This window comes from Globicephala melas, chromosome 3 (assembly GCF_963455315.2).
Source record: "Globicephala melas chromosome 3, mGloMel1.2, whole genome shotgun sequence".
Taxonomy (NCBI): Eukaryota; Metazoa; Chordata; class Mammalia; order Artiodactyla; family Delphinidae; genus Globicephala; species Globicephala melas.
The window spans coordinates 66,209,151-66,234,659 of NC_083316.1; the positions used below are offsets into that span (position 1 = coordinate 66,209,151).

The 25,509-nt window shown below is 37.8% G+C and overlaps 1 protein-coding gene across 2 annotated transcripts in view; it reads right to left on the bottom strand.

The window, feature by feature from the left end:
• The window catches only part of HAPLN1 (hyaluronan and proteoglycan link protein 1), a 72,042-nt gene that overhangs the window by 43,748 nt on the left and 2,785 nt on the right, over window positions 1–25,509 (bottom strand). Inside the window, exon 1 of one of the 2 annotated variants that reach the window (XM_060295983.2) lies at window positions 127–237. The exons of the other annotated variant lie outside the window; for it this stretch is intronic. The gene's annotated coding sequence lies outside the window, so the exon portion shown is untranslated. Of the gene's footprint in view, window positions 1–126; window positions 238–25,509 lie in introns of those variants that run through there. 2 annotated transcript variants of the gene reach the window in all.

A 25,509-nucleotide genomic window follows, 5' to 3' on the forward strand; every position in this document is an offset into this window, starting at 1 on the left:
TTGGCGCATCACAGATGTGACAGTAACAAGTTTTCAACATAATGCAAAATCCAACTCTAAGCTCCCCACTGAATCCTACATGGAATTCTAAACTAGCTGACAAACAACAAGAATCAGGCAACTCACAGATATTTTAAACGATGATCAGACTCTGAGAAGGTGTAGAAAGATTTTAAATATATGTCAGTTCTGATTTTTTACTGAATACAATGAAGGGTTTTATGATCAATGTTTTCCTGAGGTATCTGATCATACTAAGTCATGATAAAAACAAAAATAAATCCATTAGTGATCTTTAGAGCATAAACTTCTCTCCTCTTTGCTTGATGCAGTCCCCCACCTCTTTTGGCTGTCACTTTTAAGATATCTTCCAAGACCCTGAAGCAGGTTTACTATTGGTCCACATCCTACGTCAAAGCATGATCTCATCAGAATTCAGTTCGTTGGCTTATGAATAACAAAGCCTGTTCCAGTCTGAAAGGCTGTGTCTACACAGCACAAAAAGGGAGAATCCAGTATTCTCCAATTAACTTGGCAAATGTTGACTGCTAAGCTCATTAAATCAAGTTTCCATATTGGTTTTGCGATACAAGATACAACCCAAGAATATGTCTTAACAGATTAAGTTACAGTGATCTTTCAGTGTTTAAGCTTTTAAAACTAAATAATCCTCATTTACATCTTCTTTAGCTGAGGAATTTTTTCATTCTGAAAACATTCAATCAACCTTCTTTATAGGCACTGAAGCTTAGACAGTCAGAGCTCTAGACTCTAAAAATAGCTACATAATTTATAACTTTCATAAAGAAGAATGTCATTTAAAACTTTTATGTAATATAGGTATTAGTCTTGCCATTGACTTAGAAGTAAATAATCATCTGTGAGCATAATGCATAAAAATATGGGCAGTATTATCAGAAGTATGGAAAGTAGGTATACATAAATCTCGAAGGTTTTTCAATGTCCTAAATACCATAAAATTACCAACCCGAACCCTCCCGCAGACTTTCAATCTCCCTCCATATTCCCACCATTAGAATTACCAACACAAAGTTGCCCAAGGTCTTTTCCATTTCAAACTTAACCATGGCTTTGTAAGATATTATGGAGAGACACAAGTCCATGCTAGTGAGAGCAGTGTAAAGGTGACAGAGTTCCTGGGTGGGTGCTGTTAGAGTTAAGAGGAAAGGAGTAACCATAAAAGCTAAGTTTCATAGAAAGAAATGGCTGTTCATGAACAGTTACCTAAAGATCAGAATTCTCATCAATGCCGGGTAAATGACAGTTGAGGATTATTTGTGTACTAATGACCTTTGAATAATCTCTTTCATCTTGCTAACTTCAGCAGTACGCAGATCTATCTGTATCTAGGCGATAAAATGTAATCCTGAGAATAAAGTACCTAGAAAGCAAGGGAAATGGTAACACTGTACAACTCCTCAAAAAATGAGCTGCTATTAAAAAGTTGTAGAAAAACCCCACCAACTCAGCTGTCAGTCATCACCCTCAGGTGTTGGTAATAACTGCAACCTGAAAATCATTTTTAGTTTACACAATACTGCAAATACTGAGAGAACCACGAAAGGTATAAATGTCATGGGAAATAAAATGTCAATGGCTGATTCAGAGTGTGCATTTGCAGACAAGCGTTGAAAAGGCAAAAGCTCCTACCACTGAGAAGCAAGCAGAAAAGAACAAGAAGAGGAGGAGGGAGAAGAAAACAGCAGCAGCTGGGCGGTGGCGAAGGAGCAGTGTCCTCAGAGCTAGTGGACTCCTGAAAAAGGCAGCCAGCAGCACAGCCACTGGCAGTGGGAGGAATGACTTGAAGGACAGATATCCCCATAGAGAAAAAATGGCCAGATAGGCTAAGTGAACAATCTGAACAGATCCAGGGAGGGAAAAAACAGCCTGACATATCTTGAGGGCTCCTAATATGTACCGTGCCATGTGAAGCCATAATTCAAGTAATTATCCATTGAGCGCCACTTCATGCCAGGCAAGTAGAAATAAGGTTCAGCTTCAGATGGCAAAGCAGTTACCCTTTGGGAGGCTGTGAAGCAGTAGACAGAGCAGGATGCTAAGCATCTAGAGGCATCTCCGTAGGATACTACGGAAGAAGGAGGAGCTCTCTGGTATGCAGAGGGAATGGCACCCCCTGGAGCTGTGAAATGCAGCAGCCTCGGCAGGCACCTAATCCCATGCCCGGGAGGGGCTTGGAATGATTTCACAAAGAAGGTGACTGCTCAGCTGGATCTGAAAGAGAAGGAGACAGAGAAGAGGGAAAGGGATATCGCTGTCTATTAGAAGAGCACATGCAAAGGAAATGAGCTGTGAGAGGCTTGGGCTGCTTGTATGACTACATGTAGCTCCCTGTGACGGGAGAGTAGGATAATCAGAATGGACTGGTTGGAGACGAGGCTGGACAGGTGGGCAAGGGCAGGGACAAGAAGGCCTTGCATGTCACACTTGTTTGCATTTTTCCTGATGCTCTCAGCTCTTCTAAACAAAGTGCCACAACCACCGAGAGTTATTTATCTTTACACATCTCACAATAATATTCTCAAAATACAACCCTGTTAGAGCATATTACTAAGAGGGATTTTCTTTTCTTTTTCTTTAAGTATAGTTGATTTACAGTGTTTCAGGTGTACAGCAAAGTGATTCAGTTATACATATGTATATATATCCTTCTTCATTTTTTTCCATTATAGGTTATTACAAGATAATGAATATAGTTCCCTGTGTTATACAGTGGGTCCTTGTAGTTTATTTTATGTATAGTAGTTTATGTCTGTTAATCCCAAATTCCTAATTTATTCCCCCCCTCCCCTTTCCCCTTTGATAACCATAAGTTTGTTTTCTAGGTCTGTGAGTTTATTTCTGTTTTGTAAGTAAGTTCATTTGTATCATTTTTTTTTAGATTCCCCATGTGATATCATATATAGATAGTATTTGTCTTTCTGTGTCTGACTCACTTCACTTAGTATGATAATCTCTAGGTCCATCCATGTTGCTGCAAATGTCATTATTTCATTCTTTTTATGGCTAAGAAGTATTCCATTTTGTATGTATATGTGTGTGTATATATATATATATATATATATATATATATATACCACATCTTCTTTATCCGTTCATCTGTCGATGGGCATTTAGGTTGCTTCTGTGTCTTAGCTATTGTAAATATTACTACAGTGAACATTGGGGTGCATGTATCTTTTCGAATTAGAGTTTTCCTCTTTTCTGGATATATGCCCAGGAGTGGATTGCTGAATCATATGGTAGTTATATTTTTAGTTTTTTAAGGAACCTCCATACTGTTCTCCACAGTGGCTGCACCAATTTACATTCCCACAAATGGTGTAGGAGGATTCCCTTTTCTCCACACCCCAAGAGGGATTTTCTTAACCATGTCATATATTCTCTGTTTACTAAGGAAGATGCAAACATAACATGCTTTAAAAAGATTTCCAATTTTTTATGAAAGTAAAAATTTTTGAACGTAACGGGTTAACTTTTAGTATTGGATTCTCACGCTTCAGGAACGCCAGATTAACATAATATTGCTATAAATTCAATGATCAGTGTAATTATGGAACACACTCGAATTGTAATACATTTTCATATTGGGTTATAGCAAAAGACTCTCAAGCCATGTACTTTAAAGTGCTTCTAGGAATATGTTTTATAGGATTTGAGAGCAGAATCCAGCCCATTGCATGGATGCATAACAGCTGGAATGCAAGCTCCAAGAAGGTAGAAACTGTGTTCACCACAATATCCTCTGCGCACTGTAGGAGCTCAGGGACGCTTGTTTTGCTTTGTGCACTGTAGGATGAATGGCAGCCTCCAGTGCTATATAGTACACAATCTGCACAACCATATGCTATAGCTCTCTAGATATCAGATATGCCACACACACACACACACACAATCTTACTTATTGGACAAATCATCACATTTCATACAAACTTAGAAAAAATTCATTTAATTTTCAAATGATAAATGAAGCACCTAAAAGTGTTCGATTCCATGCTAATGTTACAAAAGTTTAACCCCCCTGAGTCTTTGTACTCCTGGCACATAGTGAGTTTTCAGTGAATGAATTAAAAAGATTGGCATTTCTGTGGTTCTAAATGCAGCTGATGGAGGGTTACTAGAGTTAACTAAGTAATTACTAGAGTCACTACTAGTTACTCCATTTTTTTTTGTTGATTTCTGTGACCCTTTCTGGCCTGCCTCAACCTCAACCTGTCATCTTTCAAGTTTGCTGCTCATTTGAAAAGATAATCTACATAATCTGACTTAAAAGGACCACTTTTGGCCAAGAGCATATGACTGCCTGTACCTTCCTGCAAGTGTTTCCACCCAGGTTCTTGAAGTTCATTTGTAGAACAACATAAGGCATAAAATCTTTAAAGGCATTTACGTGGACTCTCATTTCTGTCTGCCTCCTCTACCCCCATTGCTAATCCCCAGCCCATCTTATTGATAGAATATTCTCACACTGATAGAAAATAAACACCATACAAGCCATTGAAGGCTTCGTATGAGTAGAATTGAGTTTTCATCAGCACTTCCTATTTGATTTCTTCACCCGGTACTACGGAGATTGTTTGAAATTGTACTACCACCAACAGCAGGCTCAAAGCAAAAACTATAGATGTAAAATGTAGTCAAATAGGGGCAAAAAAGGGAAAGAGCAAGACCTGAGGACAAGTTATCTCATTTCCTCCTACTTGCTAATTTAAAATTTGCTTAAGGATCACGACTTTTGAGGCACTCCTTACACAATGATCTGACCTCTGTCATGAAAAGAGAAAGGTATGACACGTAAAACAAAGAAGCAGCCATTGCTGGTGGTGAAAAAAAAGAAAAGGGAGCAAGACCAGTCTTTCAAACATAATCACCTTAGTGAGGCTCTCTGAACTCTGCTGTCCTTTTCTGCCAGGCTAATGGAAGCCTCCCTGGGCTTAGAGGAGAGACAAAGAGAGTGAATAGTAAGAGCAGCCATGACGTAAGAAGTTTCAATGTCATTAGACTTCAGATGGTCATTTCTAGCAATGAATGAGTTCAGGGGCAACCACGTCACCTCTTCATTCTGCTAATGCCAAAATGCGTCAGATCCAATGCCAGCAGGGGCATATGCCACAGTCCCCATTCCACCCCGCCATGTTAGAAACAGTCTACAAGTGAGCTTAGAAACGCTCAGTGAATCTATGATGCTGGGCCAAAGGGGTGGTGGAAGAGAGTAAGCGGGTGGGGTGCAAAGTACCACAAAACTGAAGGTCATTTAAATTTCAGGAAGTTCAAGGGCAGGATAATGTTTATTTTCTTCACATCTGGAAGAGTGTGTCATTTTTTTCATTCATTCCTGAATTTCAAGGGAAGAATTTCATTCTGTCAAAATGCCATTGCTTAAAAAAAAGAAAAGGTTAATAGATTAAGTTGGCTGTTCGACAGTTAAGGTAGTTAAAGGTGACAGGTATTTTGGAATAAGATTTAAGATTAAGATTTCCTCTTCCAAGAGGGGGAATGTGCTTAAAGTATTTAATAAAATGTATACAATAAAACTGGTATGAAAAAGGGCAACTTGTCATTGAAAAGCAAACAAACAAACAAACAAAAAACCCACAGGAAAAGAGGAAGAGACAAGGATCTCACTGAATTATTAACTTCTATGATCTGGTTTAGGCAAAATCAATTTTTAAGAACTGCAGTTGGCAGATATTCTCTCAGTATGTAGTGAATGGCCAAAGGATACATCTGCTGTTTCTCCAATTGAGAAGAAGAGCATAGCCTGCTGTTAGGAACCTCTTGACTATGATTTGCATTTTTAGTGATAGTTTAGGAAGGTCTTTGCAAAATAACCCTTTCAGCAAAAGCATAAATTTCTATTTAATCATATGCAAAGGCAGAATAAATACTGGCATCGTGTGAAAAACATTTATTCAATAATATTTTAGAGGCAAGTATATAAAATGAAGTCTATATCACCATTATGGAGACCAAACCAGGAAGGACCTCTTTAAATCCCACAGGATTGCATTTGGTGTCATACTGATGTGATTAGACACTCAACTTCTCCAACTAGGATGCAGCTGCCTTGATCAGAGCAATGCCTACATTGTAGTATCTATCTGTCCTTGAATCTTCAGCACGCAGGCTGGAAGAATACCCTCATGACTATCTTTCAATTTATATCTGTCAATTTTAATATTTTGGAACACCCTATTCTTTAATCTACATAATGGAAAGAGAAAAAGAGAAAACATCAGGAGGATTGATAAACTTTTGTGCTCTTTGGTGTTGGGATATCTAAATTCTGGAAATGCATTTATATAGAACATTCCTAGTTAGTGCTCTTCAACTGAAACATCAGAAGAATATTTCTATCCCCTTGGTTTTCTTAAAGTACAAATATTAGCTAGACAAGAATTTCTAAGTCACAAAACAGCCAAGTGGACAAGGTAAATTTGCTCCTGCATCCCTCCATGTCTTCCTTTGTTTCCATCTTCTTCTTTCTCTTTTTAGAACATGCTTGTGTCTGGGGTATTTTAGTTACTCATGGATCTATACTTGCAGGCTCCCACCTCAGACCTGCTGTCCTGACCCTCTCCTCCCTTGAAACCAACACTTCCTTTGTCTTGAGTCTTCTGATGACTCTTGCTTCTCTACTAATGCTTTTGATTCAAAGGTTTATCTTTCACAGTGAGCATATTAGGCAGTGGGAGAAATATTTTGTCCAAGAAGTCATCCCATTGACCACTGAATCACACCACTGAATCAAGCCATCCACCTTGGCTGCCTGTTCTGGGGCACAGGCTCCATTTATCTCCATGCAGTAGCATAGCTCCTGCCGTTCTTTATTTGGTTCTCTACACAAATTAAACTTTTTGGTGCCCACAGTGGATCTGGCATAAGCTCACTGGCACAGTCCCACTTTAAGAAGTTCACATTCTCAACAGCAAAATCAAGCTGCTTCAGAATACTAGCATAATTGGCAAATCAAATTCCCTCCCATAATTAAACACACATGAAAAGCAAATGGTTGTTGACCTCTTTTGTTGGCATCCATGATTTTGGATAATTTCCTGGGATGGTATTTGCCAGATGCAGATTTGAGTCTTTTTGTGTGTGTGTGTGATAATGGGTACTTTAGGAAAGCTTATTTAAATGGGAGACATTAATATAGACTGGGGAGACAACAGCCCTAGAAAACGATGCATTCTGGGCAATGGTGGACAGAAGCAGGAAACCTTCTGCTTATGGACAGTGAGAAATAACTGCTAATAATTCCACTAATAAAACAATGAGGCAAGAAAACTAAGCTGAAGGCCATGACAATATTCATCCGCCAACCAAAGCTCCTTTGGCCAATCACTGATAAAGGTCAGTAGCACCATGGAGAACTTAAATTCAGTGTTCTGTATTCAGAACAATTCTTAGTACAGACATTGTATTTACACAACCAAAAATGCCATTTAGAATGAATTTGCCTGAAGGATTTGCAAAGTCTACAATAGGCAAATAGTCTACCTTATTTAAATTTGCTCAGTCCACTAGCCAACCACCCCAATTGTTAGTTCCCTGTTTGTGGAAGATTTTCTTTTTTCATGACAGAATTCATTTGACTATCCTTCCTATTTGGGGTGGGTGGATTTAGCCACCTCTCCATTTAGGAGAGGGTTTGGGGTTGCTGGATTTAGCCAAGACCAATATTGAGTGCTCTGAGTGCTAAGTGGTGACGATTTTCACTGTCAAACTGTTAGACTGACATATCCAGTGTAGTACTGAAAATCAGAGTTACAGGCATTTGAGTAGTGAAGATGACTAATATTGTCAGCCTGTCCTGTGTTTCTCTGGAGGGAATAGCTACCTAAATGGATATTTTTCAGGGAAATAAAAGGCCTCACAACTGAAATACAATTTTTTTTTTTCACTGACCAGCCAAGAAGAGTAACAAGGAAAAAGGAGTCTCTGGAAGAGAATGGAGTGCCCATAAAAGCAACTTCAACTACTTTAGTATTTTGCCTAGGGCAAGCTGTAATGGGGGATAATATTGAAAGAACACATAGGGGTGATTTCAGACCCAAAAGTGGAAATGAAATGTGCAGGCTAAGTAATAGCCAATTTTCTCAGAATTGCACAGAGTTCTTTATTTACTACATGTCCCAGATATTTTAAATTTATTATACACTGATTTTAATATAGACTGCAGAATGTGTGTATGCATCTATTTACATATAAAAATAAGCAAACCAAGTAGTTTACACACACACACACACACACTCTTAATTAATTAAACTTGGCTAATTCTAAGCCCAAATATATATACACATCTTTTTAAAAAAATTTTCTTCCATTGGATTTGTATAGAATTTTTCGCTCAAGTCAGAGATAGAAAATTCTTTATGAATAAACAAAAAACATTGAGTTTCTCTTCATTCTTTCTTAGATTCAAAGTTAAAGGACTAAAGTTTTTTTTTTTACATTGATAGTATTATTAGTTCACTATTTTCTTCAAAGAACTATTTTTAAAAAGACCACCCAGAAGTTTCAACTAATTGAGGAAGCAGTCTTCAGCTTACTTAAAAAGAAAGGCTGCATGGGACACATTCCTGGCACCAGTACTCTGTCATATCTGTTTGGGTTGGATATAATGCAAAGGACAATCTTAAGTTTTGAAAGGAACTTGGTATTTTCTTTTTGCCCCTAAAACACCCAAAGCAAGAAAATAGTTAGGAATTTCTGATACCTTTTTCAGGGAGATTATTTTATAATTTGAGGTTTAGTAATGCCAGGGAAAAAATGAGCCACCCAAGGAGATCATAAAAACCAAAATCACAGATGTAGAAACAGGTTTTAGTAGTGTGATGAGTTTCCGAGTTTGGGGAAAGTATAAGATGTTATTCAAAGTGGATCATTTAGGCCATGGAATTCTCATTAGCTGTTTGGTCATGAGAGAAACATCTGTAAATGGGAACTAAAAGGCTTTATGAAAAATATTTGATGAATACGTTGGGACCTAGAATAAGAAAAATGTTGGGTAATGGTAGAATTAAGTTGGAAATCAATAACAAAAAGATATGTGGAATATATCCATGTATTTAGAAACTAAACTACCAACCTCTAAATAACCCAAGAGTCATAGAAAAAAATCAAAAGGAACATTAACAATTATTTCCAACTGAATGAAAGTGAAGATTCAACATATCAAAATTTCTGGGATGCAGCTGAAGCATTATGTAGCGAAAAGTTTATAGCGTTACATACCTACAGTAGAAAAGAGGAAAAGTCCCAAGTCAATGACTTCAGATTCCACCTTAAGAAACTAGAAAAAGAAGAGTATATGAAACCTGATATAAGCAGAAGAAAGAATTATAAAGATCAGCACAGAAATCAGTGAAGTAGAAAACAGAACCAATGAGAAAATCAATGAAAACAAAAGACGGTTCTGTGAAAAGATCAATAAAATTGATAAACGTCTATCCAGGCTAATCTGATGAAAGATAAATAGGACTAACCATACCAAGTGTTGGAAAAGATGTGAGCAACTGGAACACTGTCACACACTGCTGGAGAGAACGTAAAATGATGTGATCACTTTGGAAGTTGTTTGGCTGTTTATTAAATAAATAAACATAGTTGGATAGTTGAAAACTTTCTGGGTGATGAACGCTTTTATTATCTTAATTGTAGTATTAGTTTTACAGGCATATATACATGAAAAATTATCACTTGTGCACTTTGAACATGTCCTATTTATTGCATGTTGATTGTACCTTAATAAATGTTATAAGTTAATACAATATCTGTAATTCCAATGGAGATTAATTTTGTTTGCATTTTATTTCATACTTATCCAAACATTTTAGTCAAATATAAATGCTTTTTATTTCTGCTGAGATGGAACAAAATTATATGGCCTTTTTAAAAGCGATTTTTAAAACAATATATAATGGGCATCTTTTCATTTCATTAAATCCTCTTTTACATAGTTTTTAATACCTGCATGTTACACTATTGTATGTGTATGTCAAAAATATTTTAAATAATTACCCGTTTTTGGATATTTAAGTATATTTGTATTGTTTTACTAATAAAAAACATTATTACATAGCTTTAGGTAAATATTTTCTTCAGCTAGATTCTACAACGTGAGGTTACTAAATTAAGATGTGTATCCACAAAGTTGTGTAGCCATTACCGCTATCTAATTCTGGAACATTTCATCACCCCTAAAAGAAACCCTGTACTCATGAGTAGTCACTCTCCATCCCCCCTCTCCCCATTCTCTGGCAAGTATTAATCTACTTTCTGTCTATGTGGATTTATCTATTCCAGACATTTCATGTAAATGGAATCATACAGTATGTGGTCCTTTAATGACTGGCTACTTTCACTGAGCATAATTTCAAGGTTCACCCATTCTGTAGCATGTATCAGTACTTCATTCTTTTTATGGCTGAAAAATAATCCATTGTATAGATACACCACATGTTGTTTATCCATTCAGCAGTTGATGGATATTTGGGTTATTTTTTCACTTTTTGGCTCTAGCGAATAATGCTGCTATAAATGTCCATGTACAAGTTTTTACGTGAACATATTATACACCTAGCAATGGAATTGCAGTTCACCAGTTTATATTTCTACCAGTGATGAATGAAGATTCCAACTTCTCCATGTCCTCACTAGCACCTGTTATTTTCTTTTTAATTATATCCTCCCTAAGTGGGAGTGAAGTGGTATCTCATTTTGTTTTTTATTTGCCTTTCCCTAATGACTAATGATGTTGAGCATCCTTTCATGTGCTTATTGGTCATTTACATATATTCTTGGAAAAAATGTCTCTTCAAATCCTTCGCCCATTTTTAATTTTTTTAAGTGTTGTAAGAGTTATTCATATACTCTAGATACCATATCCTTACTAGATATATGATTTGCAAAATTTCTCCCAATCTGTGTGTTGTCTTTACATTTTCTTGATATTGTCCTTTGAAGAAAGGTTTTAATTTTGATGAAGTCCAAGTTATCTATTTTTTTATCGGTTGCTTGTGCCTTTGGTGTCGTGTCTAAGAAAACATTGCATATTCTAAGTTCATGAATATTAATTTCTATGTTTTCTTCTAAGAGTTCTATAATTTTAGCTTTTATGTTTAGGCCTTCGCTCTATATTGAATTAATATTTGTGTGTGATATGAGGTAGAGGTCCAACTTAATTCTTCCGTATGTGGCTACCTAGTTGTCCCAGCATCAATTTTTAAAACAAGTATACCTTCTCCATTGAATTGTTTTGGCACTCTTGTTGAAAAGATGGTACTAATTTTTAAGAACTCTTTGTATATTAAGGATACTGTTCCTTTGGTGTATGTTGAAGACATTTTCCCTCTATTTTGATTAATAGTGTTTTCTGTGTATAGAAATTGTGAACATTTATGAAACTAAATGTATTAGTATTTTCCTCAATGATTTCTTCTGCCATTATTAGATAAATATTTACCTATATTTCCCCTTAGTAGTAGTTTATGAAAATAATAGAAATAGTTTTATATGGTGCTTTACATTTATTATCACGGTAGATTCTCAGAACTACAAACACTATGAGGCAAATACTATCAATCATTCTATTTTTAAATGGATAATGAAACTCAAGGAGCAATTTGCACAATGTACATAGGTGGTCACAGTAAAATCTGAATTGGGATTTAAGCTCAGGTCTACCGAACTCCATAGTGCAAGCTCCAAAATAACTGAAATAACTTAAATTTGAACTTCATCAGCATGGATATAAAAAGTTGCCCCAATACTTTTCTAATGCAGCAACCTTATACATGATGCTCAATTCTATTTAAGGATTAGCCTCTCTTGATTAAGGGAAATATAACATTTTTAGTGTAGAATATGCTATTTCAAAAAATTTTAAACATGTTTAATAAATTTTTAATCCCCATGTAATATATTAGCTATGAAAAATCAAATTCACTGTTGTGTGTAAATTATCAATGATTTTAAAAAAGAGAGAATGCTAAGTCAGTAAAAAGTAAACTATCAGTATATAAAATAAAGTTGAGGTTTTAAAAACCATAAAGTAGCCAAACAAATGTAAAATATTTAATACAATGTATCTTACCATCAATAAACTATTGAAGGTAATTATTTTTTAAGTATTTATTTATTTACTTGTTTTGGCTGCGCGGGGTCTTAGTTGCGGCACACGGGATCTTCGTTGAGCATGAGGGATTTTTTTTTTTTTTTTAGTTTCAGCATGCGACTTCTTAGTTGTGGCATGGGAAGTTCTTAGTTAGAGTATGCATGCGGGATCTAGTTCCCCGACCAGGGATCGAACCCGGGTCCCCTGCTTTGGGAGCTCGGAGTCTTACCTACTGGATCACCAGGGAAGTCCCTTGAAGGTGATTTTTGTTTTTCATAGAATTGATTCTTTCTGTCTTCCATCTCCTTCCATACTCCCCCTTGAAGTAAGTTTCTAATCCCTGTTACGCTTTGTATCTCAGCCCACAGGCAAAGGTTTTACAGAACCCAAATGTAAAGATCTGGCTTTATAAATAAAGGTCCAGTTTGTCTGCATCTCCCTTCACCACTTTTCACTTGGCTGTTTAACCAGTTAGTAAACCACCAAGGGCAGATAATCTTGACGGAGATTATTTTTTATCAAGTGTGTGTGTCCAAAAACTGTTTTGGTGACCTTATATGGTGACGACTATTATTAGGGCATCTTACATAGAGCCTGTTCATGCTGAATGACAAGCACTTTTCTGGTTGTCCTTAAGGAGCATATATACAGTTCAGATTGTAAAATTTATTTATTGACTGATTGATTGGCTGCATTGGGTCTTCATTGCTGCATGCGGGCTTTTCTCTAGTTGTGGCCAGAGGGGGCTACTCTTTTGTTGCGGTGCGCAGGCTTCTCATTGTGGTGGCTTCTCTTGTTGTGGAGCACGGGCTCTAGGCACACGGGCTTCAGTAGTTGTGGCTCATGGGCTTAGTTGCTCCGCAGCATGTGGGATCTTCCCAGACCAGGGATTGATCCTGTGTCCCTTGCATTGGCAGGTGGATTCTTAACAACTGAGCAACCAGGGAAGTCCGAAATTGTAAATTATCAAGGCCCAGGATGCCTTCGTTTTACTTCAAGGAGAAATCCTAAGGGCTGTGTAGAGAGTTGCTCTGCTCCTGAGCAATCTTCCTTAATCAAAGGCTCATAGGCATTACACAGAGCATGGGTGCATTTACATCAAAATCTCAACTTCACAGGAAGTCAATACACTGTAAGGCATTTTTGTGTGTGCTTAGGTAATTTTCAAGTATATGTCAGGGCACAGATGAGGGGAAATGTTTTTGAATTCATTCAAAATTAAGTTTCCTATACTGTTCACGCATGCACCAAAAATTCAGATTTGTGATTCGTGGGAACATTCTGTTACATAAATGAAAAGTGTAAACAAAGAAAGAACTGATTCCCAATATATTTAATATTGAATCAATCCTGTTCCATAGTTTAGGATAATAGGTTTAATTAACAACCGATTAAAATGTTGGTAAGAATAGGAGCATAATTCAGGCTACACTTCTACTTTAACATCAAGAGCAGAACACTGGAATTCTCCTGTTGGTAGGTTGAAACAAATGCTTTATTTAAAATCTACTGCTGTACCATGTAGAAACCAAGAGGTTTTTAAAAGTGGGAGGCCTGGCATTCGAGGTATTGCAGATGTCTCATCTCTGAATGACCCTCTTGCCTTCTATCAGTCTGAGGTGACAGCTGCTGTCCTATGGCAAATCCATTGCCTTTCAGAATTTACAATTATTATTATTATTATTCAGGAGTCACAGATTTTTCACTTCTCATCCTTAGCATAGATACTGCAATACTGGTGCAGGCAAGGAGGACTGGGGTGGAGGGAAGCATTTTTTTTCAAAGAATGTACAGTAATACAAATTAATGTCACATGTTGCTTTATACCAATTACAGTAAATTGGTATTTTCTTTTAATGTTTAGATCTCATATTCTTCAAAATATATTATTTTATCTTTGGGAAATCAGTGCATTACCACTAATCATAACTATAAGACAAGCTTGGTTTCAGTTTTTGATATCCTAACAGTTTAAGGATATAGATATTCAATGACGGTATAATGCTGTTTTCATTCTGTTATCTGAAGATTAATTTGACATAGTAACAATACGTAATGAAGTGAAGTTAATAAAAGAGTGCAGATGATCAATGCCTTCTGTTTTCAAAGGAAAGGCTTTCAAGTCTGCATTGACGTTTTTTCCGTTTCTCTGGTGCACTGGTTATTTGTTTAATAAAAGGAGACCTTTCCAGTGACAAGGACATTATCTTACTCATTTCAATAATTCTGTGAACACTATCAATTAAAAGGTTTGCTTTCAAGTCACGTTAATATAAATGAAGTTTTTCCTTTCAGAGTTTCAAGACTCAAAGCCCGCAAGGGCCATAAAGCCTAGTACTAAGAGTAGTTGAAATGTGGCTTAGAAGCTACAAGAAATAAAATGATCTGCAGAGTTTGGAATGATGTGCCCCAAATAACAAAATTTTACAGAACATAACAGTGTTTTGCATTTAGAATTAGATTGCTCAGATATAAACTGGGGAAGGTATTAAACTTATTCAATGTAACTTCACAGGGCCAAACGGGAACATGTGGATGGAAGTTAAGGGAGCCAGTTTTGCACAATGTCAGGAAGAACTTTCTGGTAAGTCCTCTAAAAGTGAAATGAATTGCCCTGTGAAATACTAGTGCTTTCTGCCGCTGCAGGTGTTGAAGCAGATCAGCAAACATCTGTCAATTATACTACACAAGGGATTCCTAGAGTGGGTGGAACATTGGAACAGATTTGGTTCTTTGAACTCCAATTCCCAATCTAAACTTTCAGGTCAGAACTCTTTAGGACATCAGATGGATAAACAATCTGCTAACAAGAAAGACATTTCAACAATTAAATACAGTATAACACATAGAAAGTGTGCTAAGTAATGGTGATACAGATAAAATATTAAGAAAGGATTGAGAGAAAAGTGCATTCCAGCTAGCAGTACAATGTAAAATTGCTTGGAGGAAGTGTTATATGAAGGATCCTAGCAGGAGTCGTATTTCAGGTGGGAGGGATAACGTGGTAAGGGATGCCTGCCTGAAAGGAGGGCATGAGCAAAGAATTAGAAGAGTGGAACTCCATGAATGTCTGGTAAGAGAAGAGAAATATTCTGGAACTTTTAATTATCAGAATCTTTGTGATAAATTTGTATTTACTTTGGCTGCCAAGACCTGTCTTTCAATGCCTTAAACAAATAGTTATAACATTGTAAAATATCTGGCATACATAAAAAATAATGCCATTTGCAGCAACATAGATGGACCTAGAGATGATCATACTGAGTCAGAAAGACAAATACCGTATGATATCACTTATATGTGGAATCTAAAATATGACACAAATGAACTTATCTACAAACCAGACTCCCAGACATAGAAAACAGACTTGTTGTTGCCAAGGGGGAGGGAGGGGGGTGGGGGAGGGAAGGATTGGGAGTTTGAGATTAGCAGATGCAAACTATTATATACAGGATGGATAAACAACAAGGTCCTACAGTGTAGCACAGGGAGCTCTATTCAATATACTGGGATAAACCATAAAGGAAAAGAATATGAAAAAGCATATATATATGTATAACTGAATCAGTTTGCTGTAATATACAGTAAGTCCCCTACATATGAACCTTCAAGTTGTGAACTTTCAAATATGAGAACGTACGTTTGCATGTCCAATCATGTAAGTTCGTTCACGTGTCTGGCATACATTGTCACATGTGGGCATCCTCTACAAGTGGTTGTGCTTTTGTGTACTTTACAGTACTGTATAGAGTACAGTAGTACAGTGTCTTTATTTTAAGCCCAGGATGTCCGGAAGCAAGCGTAAAAGCAGCGGTGATGTAGCTGGTACTACTGTACTTTTCAAGGTAATGTACTCTAAGATTAAAAATGTTTTCTTTATTTTTAGTGTTTGTTAAGTATTATTTGTGTGAAAAGTATCATAAACCTATTACAGTACAGTGCTATATAGCCGATTGTGTTAGTTAGGTACCTAGGCTAACTTTGTTGGACTTACGAACAAATTGGACTTATGAACGTGCTCTCAGAATGGAACTTGTTTGTATGTAGGGGGCTTACTGTATGTGTGTGTGTGTGTGTGTATATATATATATATATCTCGCCGGCATAAATCATCAACTTCTCAATCATATTTATTTCTTCTTTGTAATCTAAAATAATCTTAGTGATAAAGATAGATAGGAGACTCCCAAATTGCTTCCAGAATTTTCCTAGATAGCAATAGGACTGTACAGCATCTGAGAACAGATTGCAGGAACTGAGTCACCACTAAGATTTATCTCAGTGCAGCTCCTTTGGGGAACCAGCCACACTGCTGTCCCTCTAGGCTTGAAGACTTTGCTCTCAGAGAAAGTAGGCTGCCTCGATAAGACCCACCCAGAAGACGACCAAGCCAACCGACTGATTTTTGGCATTTTCCTAAAGTAAAAAGAAAAGCAAAATTTCCAACTAGCTAATTTGGCTACTTGTTAGTCTATCTGAAGTCTTTTGTTTCTGGAAGTTTTTAACATTCTCTCTCTGTTTTTGTCAGCAGTTTTTCTGTATCATGCCTGGCTGTGAGCGTTTCATTTTTTTATTTTCTGGTTTTTATCCTGTTGGGCTTTGTAGTGCTTCTTGAGTCCCTGACATGGACAGTCACAAGCTATTATTTCTAAGAGATTGTTTCTGCCCCACTTGCTGATTCTCCTGCCAGGGCACCAGTGTCTATACTCCACATGCCTTTTACTTTTTTTCCCCTCCAGTATCTTTCATCCTTTTTCTATCAGGTTTCAGTCTGGTTATTTTTTCAGAACTATTTCCCAGTTTACTAATCATCTCCTCAATGTATCTAAACTTTTCATAAACTCATGTATTGAGTTCTTAATTTTGGTTATTCCATTTTCTCAGTTCTAGAGTTTCCATTTGAATCATATTTTTGTAGTTTCCAGTTCTTTGCTAAATTTCTTAGGACCCAGTTTCTTAAAATAAACATAAAACCTGCATCTGATAACTCTAATATTTACAGCTATTGATCTGTTTCTACTGTTTTAATTTTTCTGGTCATTTGATCCTGTCAGCTGGGATGCCGGGTCACTTTAGATGAGAGATGAGGCTGGAAAGGTAAGCTAGGGCTGGTCACTGAGAACCCTGCCAATCATATGAAAGAACTTGGACTTAATTTTCACAGCAATAGAAAGGCATTGAAGGGATTTAAGCAGGCAAGTCTCTTCCGCTTACACTTCAGAAGGTGTGAGGGAATGTGGGAGAATGCATTAGAAAGCAGTAAGACTTTCTAATCTAAGCAGTAAGACACAGAGACCAGTGGGTAAGGTTTACAGGAATCTGAGAAGAGAGGGTGGCAATTAGGGGTAAGGTTTATGCTAATGGAGATAAAAAGGGTGTATATATCTAAGAGGTATTTATGGGCTAGAGTCTACATGATGATTCCCATGTTTCTGGTTTTTGGAAACTGAGTGAAGAGAAGGTGCCATTTACTAAACTAGATAAAATTGGGGGAAGTTCAAATTCAGGAGAAAGAAAAGGAGTTGATTTGGGACCTGTGGAGTTTGAGATGTTAGGGTGACTTCCTAGTTGTGAGATGTTTGTGGTCCGGACACTCGGGAGAAAATTCTGGGCCAGATATAAAGCTATGGGAGTCATCTGCACACAGGTGAGAGTGGTGTAATGCAGAGGAGTGGATGGAAGAGTACAGGTAGGGTGAGGTGTCCTGGGTGGAAGCTGTTAGAGTACAGAGCTGCTAAGGGGCAGGCGGGCTCTTGGAAGCCTGAAACAGACTGAGATGGAGTCAGCAAAGAAGTCTGTGGCAACTAGGGGAGTGGCTGTCACAGAAGCAAAGGGTAGAGATTGTTGTGAAGGGAACGTGGTCACCAGCATGAAATACCACTCAGCAAACATACTGTAAACAACTCATTGGTGTGACCCTGGTGAGGAGTGTTCTACTGGAGTGCAAGGAGAAAGCACGTTGCCAGTGGGCTGAGGAGTGGATGGGTGAAGGGGTGGAGAGCGAGCACAGGGTGCTTCTTGCCCTCAGAGTGAAGTCTGGATGTGAGGGAAGGAGAAAGCTGAGTAGATAGGATGTATGTGAGGTTAGGGAATGTCTGATAATTTTAGGACAAAAAGATTTGACCATAATCAAATGCCAAAAGGAGGAAATTACCAGAGTGGGACAGGGTGAAGAATACAAGAGAGAAAAAGCATAATTAATAGCGAATATCTTTGAAAAGACTGGAGGATTCAGGATCTAGAACTCAGGGGACAATGTCTGCCTGAGATGCTTAGAGGCAAAGGAGAGAGATCCTTTTCTGTTGTTGTTTTTCCTAACAGAAGGGAAAAGAAGGTTGTGTTAGGGATTGATTTTGGTGGCAGGACAAAGAGAGGGTTCTTTACAGATGGTTTCTCTTTTTAGCAGGATTAGGGAGGCTTGGATATCTGCTGCAGGAAGTTGGAGAAGCAAAAACTTTCAAGCAATATGGTAGAATGGCCACATAGCATTAAAGATCCAGCTGAAATCAGATACCATGAAGTTGTGCACTGGCCCCATGCTGCAGGGTGATGAGTTCTCCCAGCAGCTGCCAGCAGTTTGGAGCAGCTGTGGAGGAAAGGGACTGTTAGATGTACCCTGAAAAAGGATTTGGGCCTGCTGGGTGCCTCTGCAGACAACAGGACAAGGCTAATGAGAATGTTGACAAGTGTGATGGACAGTGGAGATGAAAGGAAGCAAGTAGGTAGAAGGAAGTCTGAGATGGAGGTTCCAGGTCTGTTTGATGAAACAGTAGACTGTGACTCTACATTTTCTAGTTTGGGTGACTGGGATTATGATGATTTTTAACTTATATATAAGAAGACCAGTTTGCTTGAGACAGTCTTGGTTTATACCTGTTTTGCTGGAGTAATTAGTAAGGCATCCCATTTCATTTCACTTTCGAAAGTGTCCTGGTTTGGATAATAAATGAAATGTCTTGGTATCTATATAGAGATGACATGGACCAGGCTTGGTAGAAGGGAGATAATGAGTTTAATTTTGGACATGTTGGGTTCAAGGAGTTTATAGGAAATTCAGGTTAAAAGGTTAAGTAGACCAAACATACAGGCAGATACAACCTATACTCACCCATAAAACATAAATTAATACAGTACTAAATGACTTATAATTTAGTGATTATCTCGAGGGATTTAATACATTAAACTCCTAGAAAATATTTACATTAAATACTTGAGGGCCTTTCTTGGTATTAAAATTTGTGGCGTTTCTGAGTGAAATGGAAAATATTAATCATGTGAGGAATCGTTGTAATATTGACCAAATTGTCAATCTGGTACAACACATTAATGGACTGAGTTAAATTGGGTCATGTCTCAAAACAGCACAAGGTGGCAGCACAACTACAATAGGACATATAATTAAGCGAAAAGATCCTTTTCAGATATTCTGCAGTTAGAATAGTTAAGAGTTTACAGCCATTGTACATTATATAAATTTTTCTAAATGTATTCTCTTTCATATAAAAGCAATTAATTTGTTTTATCATTATTGCCAACTTGAAGATGTGAAAATTAAAAAGTTTTATTTTGAAACGTACATTATTTTTAAATATTTAAAATAGACTAAAGCACATCACTGATAGACACTCATGGCATTCTTAAGATAGCTATTAGTATCCAGGGTATATCATACAGTAGTTATAAATGTTTTATAAATTTGCATCTTGATTGGTATATTGTAGTTAGATAATTTTATTTACAGTATCTTTTTAACGCATTTATCTCACTCGTGAACATTCACTCAGTAACTTCATTTGTTGGCCTTTACAAGGGGAGTGTTCAGAAGTCTCAAGAAGAAATTCTTGTTTCATATTTTGGCTTTAGTAACACAAATGTGGGAGGTGGGTAGGGTTATCTGATTTAGCCAATGGAAAATACAGGATACCAGTTAAATTTGAACTTCAGATAAACAGCAAATAATCTCTTTAGTATAAGAATGTACCATGCAATATTTGGGACATACTTATACTGAAAATTACTCAATTCTTCAATATAGTTTACATGGTAACCCAAGTAGGGGGCAACAGGAGGGAGAAGAACTAGGGGGAAAAAAAAAGCAAGTTGCAGAGAAATCCGGGATTCTAGACTCCAAATCTGACCTAAGATTTAGAGGTCTTCAGGACCAAGGAACCAGAAAAAGAATTATAAATGGACTTGAACTAGGCTACATTCTGTGGAGAACTCATTTATATGTTAAGCTAAACAACATGGGCTAAGATTAATCAAGTACTGTGGTGAATTACTATCTACACCACACATTGGTTACTGATTTTCAAACAACAAAATGCAACAACATATATTTAAAGCTAGCTCAGTTTTGGACACAATTGAATAAATAACTGCAATTCAGACATTTCGGGGGCTTACCCTTGCTCAGGGTTATCATTATGAAAATCTGTCATTAGGGCCTGAAGGCTCGGAAATGCCATTTTAATTTCATTTAATTCAACAAACATGTCTGGCACCTTCTATGTGCAGAGGACTGACTAAGACTGTGAGATATAAGAAGTAATAAAACATTGATGTTATTCATCTCGGGGGACATTTATTGTTGACAAAATGAAAGTTAAAATCATATATAAATAATGGCAAACTCATTCTTACCAATTTTTTCCTGGGTTTTAGTCCTTGGTCAACTGTTTCTCCCTTTGTTCTTCCTTGGAATGAACCCCTTTCTCTCACGTATGATTTGCAACTACCATTTTAATACTAAAGACTTCCAAATATCTATTCCAGCCATGACTTCTCCCCTGTACCTAAGTATGTACGTTTAACTAATATGAGTTCTCGGCTGTCCCATGGGCACTTCCTATATTAGACTCACCGTTTTCTCCAGAAACTTTTATTCTTCCTTTATTCCCAATCTTAGTCAATTGCACCCCCTTCATGTTATCATCTGCCCTTGAAACATTCACACGATCCTCAAATTCTCTCCCCCATCCAGTGTATCCTTACTAGATCGTGCCTATACTGTTCCATGTCCTTTCTAAACTCATTTCCTTCCTCCAGTCTCAATTTCCTTAAATTTGGAGATTTATTAAAATTATCAATTAATTTTATTTACATTATTAATTTTTTACAATAATTATTTTTTAATCTGAGAAGAGTTTATGAATTTAATGACATTGAAAGATAAGAAGAAGACTGATAAGGAAACAAAGGCAGAGTCAGGGAGTGGCCTGGGGTTGGGAGGTGTTCAGACATCTGAAATATAGGCACTTGGAAGAGAAGGTGGGGAGACCCCTCCAGCCTCAAGTTTGGCATGGTACTAGGCACTGATGGAAACAACAGGAAGCATTTATAGGACACTTACTGAATGTCAGGCACTCATATCCCCCAGCTAGGTGACTGATGCAGGTCAAAGATCACTATACTCTAAGCTGCAGGGAAGTAGGGGAAGGAAACCAAGTCTCTCAATCTGGGTCATTAGTCTTAGCAATTTAAAAAGTGATGAACACATCTTTATATCACAGGAGCATCTTACAGGAGCATCAGTGGTGGCATAGCAAAGGAGTATAATCAAAGAAAACGTAAATAAATCTGAAACAACTAATAACGTGATTATCCGTATGCCCTATGTCAAATATAAAATAGGAAAATATTTAAACAAATGACTCTGATCATTTGTTTAAAAAGCCAAGGCAAATTTTCACTGTTTTTTTTTTTTTCCTCCAGTTAGTTTTCCAGAATCTGTAGTTAGCATTGATGTTGAAATTTCTCTGAAACCAATTGGAAAGTACCTGAGCACACATTTAAAAAAGATGCTGGCTTTGACCCATATTTTCAACATGATGGCTAATACCTGTGCTTGTCCTATGCATATCCCTGTCTTCCTCCTTCAAAACCTTGACTTGGAGGAGTTCTGGACTGAATATGTGGATTCTCACTGCTCCGTCCATCTATTTGGGGTGACATAAGGGCTCAAACCATAGAACATAAGAAGCTATAGGTGTTCTACCTGTCCAGGGGCAGCCACCCAAGCATGGTAATAAAGGGCTGAGAGGACCCAAGCAAAGAGAACAGGAGGGTTCAAAGGGATGGGCTGGGATGCCCCTTGCGATGCGGGAGGGAGATTGTGTCTGGGCAAAGCACTGGGGGGAGGGTGGAAGGACAGGTTGATCAGGCCGTGGGTTAGCAGGACCCAAGGTCCTGCACATTTCTAGAAACAGGCCTTGAGGGAATCTCTGTGGCCTCACATATGGAATGGGGATAACAGATTGAAGACCATGGAGGACTAAATCGGCTTAATTATACACTGTGGTGTGAGGGTGGGAAGGCCCTCAGATGCTTGAAATTCTTTTCACAGAAAACAAAACATTTACTTTACAGAGATAAAAGGCTTGAAATGTAAATGCATGAGTGGAACTCATTCACACTTGGGTGTAATCAGTCAGTCAAGAAATCAATAAACAGAGAAGTATCAGATTCTTGGGGTAGGGAGCGGAGGGCAGGAGTCTCAGTTTAAGAGGTGGGGCGGGGGTTGCTGGAGAGTTTGGCTAAGTGCCACGGAAAGAGACCCAGGATACTAGGAAGGCCAGCTTCACCTACTTGGCACATTTTACTAGTGATTCATGAGGTGCGTCCATCTGTCTCCTCCACTGGCTTGTGAACTCCTTGAGCCAGTGACTCTGTAACACCTAGCATGGAGCCTGGTGCAAATGGTAAGCACGAAATCATTCTGTGCTCAGGCTGAATTTTAGTTCCCAACTGGTGGACAGCAACTGTGTGCAAATGAATTTTTGCTTTTCCTGCCCAGCCAAATAGACAGATTATTGGAACCCTTGCCCTCCTGGGGTTTTGGAGTGTCAGAGCTGCCCTCTCAGGCCCATCTGTGCCCACACAACCAAGAAACAAAGCTCTTACTCACTCAGCTAGGAGACGGCAAACAACGGAAGATGATTTTAAAGATGCATGCTCAAAATTCTCCTAATACAAAAACTATGAGGCGAGAACATTTTGGTTGTTTCTGTCGCTTAAAATGTACTTCAGCATCTTGCAACATTTTCCATGCATTATCATCAATGTGGGCTTTTTGATTTCTTTAGTATCAATTTTCATGGTATAAAGTGAAGGGCCCAGCACTCAGAGCTAGCACAGTGTTCAATAAATTTTTGTTGAATGAACACATGAACACATGAATAGCAAATGTTCAATAAATTTTTGTTGAATGAACACATGAACACATGAATGATCGATTGAGGTGATCTCCAAATTCCAAATAAGAGAGTCAAAGTGAGGAAAATTCACACCATATAGGTGGAGACTAAGCTGAAACATTATCCATAGAACTTTGTGAAAAGTTGAGGAAAATCCAGATTTATCATAAAAATAATTGAATGTTATTAACTTAATTGGATTTTATTTAATACAGTAAATGGAATTGGATTATAGTAATCAGAATTTTGGAATTTTGGAACCAATCAAGTAAATTGTGTTCTCTTTGGGTTAAGCAAGGTTGGCCAAAAGGGGAAATTTCTGTTGCCCTTGTAAGACTGAGGACCTATCCCTGAATTGCCGTAATTTTTCTAGGTTATTTAGAAAACTCTGTGAGTTTGTTTGTTTTGTTTTGCAAATAGCCCCCTGGCTTTCTTGCAATACGCCCATCTCAGATATCACTCCCCTATCCCCTATTGAGCTATAAAACAATTAATAGAAGCTCAAAATAGTCCAGCAACATTTGCTATTTTAAACAAACCCGGTTTTGTCTGAACATAGCTAAGAACTCTTCAGCCCCAGCAAAGCCCCCTCCAGGTCTCCACCACTGAAAAAGCCATTATGCAGAGCTCCTACAATACAGCCAAGAACCCAGTAGCATCAGACCATTTCAGAAAGCTTGGCTGGTTCTCTCTTGCAGAGTTTGTTCTTCTCTAGTATCAAGTCACCTGAAACAGTTAAAACTTCTTGTAACGGTTTTCCAATTCATGACTAAATTTCTACTTTGAGGACCTCTGACTTTTAGGCAATTTCTCACTAAAATGAATCTATGATTCATGCTAAATCACAAGGATGATCAGATGAAATCGTTAACAGAATGCTGTGTTTCTGGTGGATAATAACTCATTGGAAATAAGAATTAAGATAATATGCTTTATTTTACATGATTGTTGATGTTGATTCCAGCCATTACCTCCGATCAGGTCAGGCTATAATTTTGTGGCATTAATGAAGAAAGACTTAATGAGCAGCTCTCCTTTCACAGCGTAGGTCTCGCTGTTGTACACAAAACCAAAGTCCCCTAAGCAGGAAGGTTGCATTCCACACGAGCAGGCCTAACTCGATTTGTGGATTACACCTTCAAAGCTCAGCAAGCAACAAATTAATCATTTTTTTTCCCCAACTGAGGCATTTTTCCTTCCAATCTGAATTTCAGAACTTGTCTTAATTAAGGCTGATGTGCTGAACGCTGTTGCCATTAAGTCATGTATCTTACAAAGAGCCAATTGGAGTAATAATTCATATATCTCCCAGAGAAAAGTTTTTCAAAAGTCTCTGTGCAATATTCCGATAGCTTAATCTCCTATGATATCCTGATGATTTTAATTAATTAATTAATTTATGTTTGGCTGTGTTGGGTCTTCGTTGCTGTGTGGGCTTTCTCTAGTTGCCGCGAGCGGGGGCTACTCTTCGTTGCGGTGCGCGGGCTTCTCATTGTTGTGGCGCACAGGCTCTAGGCGCACAGGCTTCAGTAGTTGTGACACATGGGCTCAGTAGTTGTGGTTCGTGGGCTCAGTAGTTGTGGCTCTCGGGCTCTAGTGCACAGGCTCAGTAGTTGTGGTGCATGGGCTTAGTTGCTCCGCGGCATGTGGAATCTTCCAGGACCAGGGCTCGAGCCTGTATCCCCTGAATTGGCAGGTGGATTCTTAACCACTGCACCACCAGGGAAGCCCTGATGCTTTTTTCCAACAGTGGCTTTCCTTGTAATTCTTCTTGCTTAAGATTTTTTTCTAGCATGTCGACTTAGAAGCAATGTTCCTGCTTCAAAACTACATATGAACAACAGGTAGAGATGAAGTTGTTCTACATGCTGATCATTAGTGTCTGAGAGCAATATTCTGTAAAACATACCTCACTACCCAAAAGTAATTTTTACTCTTATCCTTTTGCATTTAGTGAAAAAAATCTAAAGAATATGTAATAATATGTGCTAGTATCAGTGTGCTAACCTTTTAAGCTAATCATTAGTTACCCACTTAAAATCAGTAACAGTAAACTTTATAGAAATTTATTTCCATTTGAGAAAGTGATTCAAGATTCAAACTCTCCCCATCCTTTTTTACGCTAGGTCATGACATCTCTGCCAAAACCCAATCCTG